We start from the raw sequence: 7,628 nt of genomic DNA on the forward strand, positions 1-7,628 counted from the left end.
AATTTGTGTACTCCCAAGAAATAGTTTGTCTTTTTAACTTCTACCTATAGAAGTAGTTTGATATGCAGCATTAGACAGTTCAAAAATCTCTGTATATTTTAAGGGTTACATTTTTTAAAATACTTTATTTAAGAAAACTAAAGAGTTGTTTTTTAAATTTATACAATTTCATAGACAATGAAATTAGAAACACCAATATATCTTTTATCCAGTTTAAGAAATAAAATGTTATAAAATATAGGAAAAGTATGTGTGTTGTTTATAATCATATATCCATCTCTTGCCTTATGAGGTAACTATTACTATTAAATGCTATTTACACTTTTTTACCTTTTATTGAAACTAGATTTGTTTCCCACATAATATAGCCTGATTATGGTATATCTTACCTTCTACTCCAAGTCCTTCCCTACCTTCCCTCACATTCCGATCCACTACCTTTCTGTCTCTCATTAGAAAAATATATGAAACACTTCACAAAGTTACATGTCATCTTTGTGCAAGGGCCATGCAAATCTTCTCTGTATCATTCTAATTTTAGTATATGTGCTGCAGAAATGATCACTTGTATGGTATTCTTAGTGTCTTATGATCACTACACGTTTTCTTCAGATCTACAAACTAATGTTATAAAAATTTATAGCATTGATTTCCTGATATATTGAACACAAAATTTTCACTTTTATACTATTATTTTTTATTATTTATTTTATTACATTTGTATGACTATTTCACTTGAATGCATATATGTGTGCCACATGTGTGTCTGATAAGCATGTGAGACACATTGTGGGTATTGAGAACTGACCTCTGTTCCTTTACAAGTTCTCATAAAAACTGAGACATCTTTCTTACTGCTGGCATGATTAAATTTAGATTTATCTATAATTGTACAATTTATTTTGTCTAAAAATTTCATTATTGTTACCTACATGGTTTCTTTTTTTACTTAATGTATTCCTCTCAATTTACATCCCTGATTAGTGGCATCTCTGCACTCCTCCTCTAGTCCTGTCCCTCCTTGTTACTTCTTTCCCCTTCTATAAGGGGTTCTGCCCCTCAGGTACCACACAATTCTGGGACATCCAGTTGCAGTAGCCCTAAGCAAATCATCTCCACTGAGAACAAACCAGACATTCCTGTTAGGGAACAGGATGCGATAGCCAGAGAACACAGTCCAAGACACCCTCCCTTCACTTGTTAGGGGACCCATAAGTCCCCTAACTTGATTATGCTGTATACTTACAAATGTGTAAGGGGTCCTAGGTCCAACCCTGCCATGCACTCTGCTTGGTCGTCCAGGCTTGGTGAGCCCCCATGGACCCAGCTTAGTTGACTCTGTAGGTCTTCTTGTGGTTTCCTTGACCCCTCCAGCTCATTCAATTCTATCTCAGACTCTTCCACAAGACTGCCTGATGTTCGGCTGTGGGTTTCTGCATGTGTTTCTATCAGCTGATGTGTGAAGCCTCTCATACATATACAACTTGCTCTTTTCTCTTAGGCAACATAGGAATGCCTGCTGCATCAGGAAACTGCTAAACTACAGTGCTTTTAAAAATGAAGGTTAGTGACTGTTATTTTGATTGTGTGTGAGTGTGTGTGTGTGTGTGTGTGTGTGTGTGTGTGTCCCAAGAAACCGGAACCAGGGTTATCCCAAAAGATGTTACCTGTATGTGGGATATGTTCTTCTAGCTGGGATGCCTTGTCTTCCCTCATTGAGAGAGAATGCACCTAGCTTCTCAGAGACTTGATGTGCCAGGGTTAGGGGATACCCAGGGTGTTCCACCCAGTCACAGAAGGGGAGCAGGGATGGGTGAAGCATTGTTGGAAGGGTAACTGGAAGGAGGGCAGAGAACAGGAAGTAAAAGTGAGTAGGTGAAAAAAATTAAAAAGGTAGAGATAAATTAAAATTCCCTAACAAAAAAGAAATTGATGGTTAGATCTCTTCATGATAATTTCAAGAGAATCATGAGAAGTCAGAGAGATGGCTCAGCAGCTAAGAAAACTGGAGACTGGTTCCCAGCACCAACACCAGCATGGTATGGATTACAACCAACCACAACTAGATCCTGGTAACTAACATCCTATTCTGGCTGCCACAATGACCTCTACATTTGTGAGTGCACCCCCATGCATGCACACATGGACACATACAAACGTAATCATACAAGCATATATGTAAGTAAAAATAAATCTTAGAAGAGATCATAGATGACTCTTAATTTTACTTAAAATTTTTCCTTCTATTTTTATTAAATTGGGTATTTCTTATATACATTTCTAATGTTATTCCCTTTCCCGGTTTCTTGTCCATCAGCCCTCTAACCCCTCCATCTCCCCTTCTAGATGAGTGTTTCCCTCCCCTTCCACCTCCCATTACCTCCCTCCTCAACAATCCCCTACACTGTGGGTCCAGCTTTGGCAGGACCAAGGGCTTCCCCTTCTTATTCTTCGAGAATTTGCTGCATAGATTTTTGAATCACTGGATTAATTTTGGTCATTTTCACATCTATCATCCTCTCTTGTCCCATCTCTCTAACCTTTACCTTTCTACCTTCATGGTTTTGGGGGATCAGTTGCATCAGATAAAGTAGGAGCATGTTTAGCAAGTAGTCTGCACACATTCTATCTGCTGAATAGTTTTCTAGATATTACCATGTTCCACAACCAGTCCAATGCCCAAAAGATACCTGCTATCAACATTGTATTATTTGTTTTGTATTATTCTTGGTGGCATATGTTAGCATTGTAATGTCACAAAGTAATGTAAACTTAATTTTGTAAATCAATATCAAACATTTTAAACACATATATTACAGATTGCAGTGGTTTATATACCTGCATGTTTCCAAATAATATCCACTTTGAATTTTAATTGCTTGCATCTGACTGGCAAGGTGACTTTTTCTATTTTTCTTGGAAAGAGTAATGGAAAATGTATATGCTTTATGGAAACACAGGCACAATGCTTAAATTATTGAAGTTTAGTATAACTATGCCTGTTTCCCTAAATAACTGTATGCATCTTTTTCTTTTCTTCTCTTTAAGCTTGATTACATCTCTGCTCAATTACAGAAATGAGCTTTAAATTGGAATTCCTTAATTGCAAGTTTTTTTTGGTTGCAGAATAGGGTTTCTCACTTGATCTGTAAGAGTCAATTAGGTCTGAACTATGTGAATTTAGCATGAAAAATTAAGTTTTCTGCCATCTCTGAAACCTTGTACAAATTAGTACAGCAAACAATATCTAGCCCTGTGATTGAGTGAGTGGGTGTCCTATATTTGTTCAATATTTTGTATATTTGTTTGAGTGTATTATTAAGGCAGGACAAGTCATTGCTATATAATCTTGGTGTTCCTCTACCTCCCCTCCCAAATGCTGGAATTATAAGCATATACATCTACCGTTTCTTTGAGTTGGAGTTACTACTGTATGATGGTGCTCACAAAACATCTAAAAATGTAAAATTCTAAGTTACTTTTACTTCATAAGAGATTGTTCATGTGCAATAAAGCAGACTCTGATCCCTGAAATAATCTCTAAAGTGGTTTAGCTCCTTGACCTTTTCTGACCTAGGGTACAACTCAGTAACGACAACACAAAATAACTTACACATTTAATATGTCAAAGATATACACATGCAATATTATCATTCAACACATGGAAGTTATTTCAATGGTTACACCTCAGATTATCTTAAAGCATTACTGCTGAATTCTTGCTCTATTTTAAAAAATAAATCTATGTATGTAAAACTCAGTCTGCAGGTACAGAAATAATAGTAGCCCCCAAAAAAACTGAGCACTATATCAAATCAGTAAAATATCCTGATTCTGGAAATGTTAACGTTTTGAAATAGTAATTGAAATCTTTGAAATATATTCAAACATAAGCCATTATCACTGATTTAATCTAGGCAAGGGAACTTTACAAAATTGTGCAAAAGTCGATTCTGGTTTCTCCACATATTCATGACCCGCCAATGAAAGTTTGATCTGGGAATATTCTTTGATATTCTTTGACAATTTAGTAGTTATCCCATCATTCCTACTAGCAATCTACTAAAAGGAGTTAGGTAAGCCCAATATTTCTGCTCTAATTAAAGGAGCATGTTGCCTATGCTGTTTCTATTTTGTTTGTGTGTTTGCTTGTTTGTTTTTTAGCAATTAAGTTTGACACCTTCATTGGCCAGGTGATTGTATACAGACACCAGTGACGATTAGAGTTTTGATTTATGTATTACCTAATACTGAAAAAAATGTGTGACATTTTAAAATACTTTATTGCAACTCTTGCTAACTTACGGGAAATAAAAATGTACATAGTGCTCTGACAATCATGTATTATGCCCTATATTTGATAACCATTCCTGAAAAATGTTAATGTTCTATGCCCCACATCTGATCACTGTTGCTGAAAAAATAAATATACATCCTCAGTTTACTCTGTAAATTTATATAAATACATCATTAACAAAAAAGAAAACAGGAGGAATAATCATTTTAATGCATGTTCATGTATTTGCTTATTATGTAAATGCATTGCATTTGAAACTAATAGTTGAAAAAAAAGGAGCAACTCCTAAAAAGAAAAAGATATGAAATTCCAATTAGAATGCTGTTGGATTAAGCAAATTCTGTTAGGGTATCTTTCTTTTTATTTACAATTAACTTTTGTGCATTTTGAATTAATTTTTTAATTTGCAAGTATCATTATGCACCCAGGGCTTTTCATAGATAAATACATTCTAAATAATTGTAATTATTATTCTTTTTGATGTTTCATTTCTTCACAAGTTGACCCATGGGATCTCTTTTATGGGATACACCTTTGATCTTTAAACTCTACTATGGCTGTTTTTAGAATATATCTGTATTTTTCTAGAAATAAGATTTTAAATCCATTATTCATTTTTCCTAGCTGAAGATTTTAAGTTACTATCACCAGTGAATGAATATTTTAATTTGATAGTCTTTTTCAAATGCAGCAATTGAAATTATGCTCCTATGTTGGTGACAAAACCTAGTGGTGATATTTATTTGAACAAGTCAATACTTTATTTTTTCATACACAGGAGTTATTTTGAAAAACGGCAGTTATCACAGCAATTAGAATATTAACTGTTCTTGTTGTCCTGTCAATTTGAGGAATATATTCACAAGGAAAAGATTCTGACCTAACACTCTTTAATATAAATTCAGTTATTGCAATGAATATTGAATGATTTGATAAGGCCCATATTCTTTTAAGCTATTTTCATTATTTTTGACAATTTCATACATAGATTATACATTCTGTTTATATTTTCTCCACACCCACTCTTATCTGCCTCCCATGTCTACCAACAACCCCCATCATGAACATACACACACACACACACACACACCACTTCCCTTCCCAGATTCATGACTTCTGATTTTGTAAACCATTTAGTGTTTGTTTTATTTATTTTTACTGCAGTGTGTATGTGTTTTGTTTATGGCTAAGCATTTAGTATTAAATAAACCTTTAGTGTGCTTGTCTCTGGGGGAAACTAATCCTATCACATTCTACTATTGGTTTTGTATTGCTTATAGCTCCTCTTCTAAATCTAGGAACCTGCATGACTTTCCTGATCCACATTGACATCTCAGTGGATAGAGCCATTGTTCAGGTCTTATTTAAACAGCCATATTATTGAGAATTCGTGGGTGTGGTACCCTTCTCATATCTGAAAGACAAAATTTTGCAGCAGACTTTCTGTTCTTTTGGCTCTTATAATCTTCCTGACCCTCTTCTGTGATGTTCTCTGAGTCCTAGGTGTGAAGGTTGTGTTATAGGTATATCAGCTGAGCCTAAGATGTCATAGGCTGTTGCTATCTACATTTTAACCATTTGTGGTTTTTATGTAGCAGTCATCTTCTATGGAAAGAAACTTCTATGATGAGGATGAAAACTACACTTACTTAGAATACAGTTACGGATTATACTGGTTTAGGATAATGCCAATAATAAGTTCTTCCTTGGGGCCTATGATTTTATTAGTTCCATGTTGTTAGCTATGGTTTTGTTTCTAGACATGCTTTTCACACTGTTCAGCAGGTCTTACATTCAATTAGACAGCCATTACTTACTGACAAGATATATGTGCCATTGCAACAATATTAGGATTCCCCTGTCATGCTTATCTCTGTTGTCATCCATAAGGAGACCCTTTTAGCATAATCACAGCCATCTATGTGATCTTTAGATTGGGAACTGGAATGTGTTGGGGCTACCAGTCTGTATACAACTTAAAGCAGTGATTCCACCTCCTTCCTCTGAGTCCATCTGTAGCAGATGGCTTAAGAGTGAGAAACAGGGCCCATCGAGCCCCACTTCATTCTGTGTCTAGATGTCCATGGTACCATTCTCATACAGAGCCAGTGCAGGCATTCTGTGAGCTAGTTATTGTAATGTTCTTTGCCTTTCTAGAAGATGACATTTCATAGATGTTCTTACTGTCACCTGGCTCTTATGGTCTTTCTGTATTCTCTTCTAAAATGTTTCTGAGCCTTAGAGAGAATGGTATAAATACTTTCCTTTGGACTGAACATTCATCTTCCACTTATTATCAGCAACTTTTGAAGCCATGGATCAACTTGATTTCTATTTAAAGATATCTCTTAAAAAATGTCAATATGTTTATACTAGCATAGTAGCTTTGATTTTAATTTATTACATTGAATTTTGAGACATTATATATATACATACATATATTCAATGAGAATATATATTTATATATATGAGTATATGAAATGTTTATTCAATCATCTGTCATGTTTTCTTTTATTAGTACACATATTGAAAATTAAGGGTATTTATTTCAATATTTCCTTACATGAACACATTAGGCCCTGAGTACATTCAATCCTATTTTAGTTACCATTTTTTCTTCCTCTTTTCTCCTTTCTCATCCTAAATAATCAATCTTTTGATTTCAATCTCTCATTACTTAGATACCTTATATGAAAGAAAGCATAAGCAACTCATACTTGTCTTTTTTACTCTAGCTGATTTCATTTAACTTGATGATCTCTAACTCTACATGTTTTCTTAGGAGCAACATAATTTCATCCTTCTTTATGGTGAGATAAAACTGACATCAATATATGACATACACTCCTTATGAAGTCCTCAGTAAAAGGGCATCCAGTGCCATTCTTTAACTTGGCTTCCATAAATAGTGCTATCATAAATATAAACAGGTATTGCTATATGTTCCCATTGTTTGATGGTACAGAGTTTCTTGATTTTTTTTGCATCACATACTAAATTAGTTGGCCCTGTGAGCTTTTAGAGATCTTATGTTCTCATGCTTTCACAGCAAGTAAAGAAAATTAGACACTTCATCATTTACCCACCCCAAACATGTATGAGTTTCTTAATTATATATTCTTTAAAAGTTTTACATCATGGGGATATAAGGATTCTAGAATCAATAGATTGAAAAAGAGACTCAAGATTATGTACACCTTAATTTATATCCACACACATTGTGCTGATTGGTTTTTGTCAATTTGCCCCAAAGCTGAATGTGCTAAGAGAAAATCTCAACTGAGACAATATCTCAGTTCAGATTTCCTATATGAAACTATATAAGACAGTG

The 7,628-nt window shown here is 34.5% G+C and overlaps 1 non-coding gene across 1 annotated transcript; it reads right to left on the bottom strand.

Moving 5' to 3' along the window:
• Nucleotides 1-458: 458 nt before the first annotated feature.
• LOC116884113 lies at nt 459-565 on the bottom strand. The gene has a single exon (XR_004385844.1). It is a non-coding gene; the product is annotated as a U6 spliceosomal RNA (small nuclear RNA).
• Nucleotides 566-7,628: the final 7,063 nt, after the last annotated feature.

Source organism: Rattus rattus, chromosome 14 (assembly GCF_011064425.1).
Source record: "Rattus rattus isolate New Zealand chromosome 14, Rrattus_CSIRO_v1, whole genome shotgun sequence".
NCBI classification, from domain to species: Eukaryota; Metazoa; Chordata; class Mammalia; order Rodentia; family Muridae; genus Rattus; species Rattus rattus.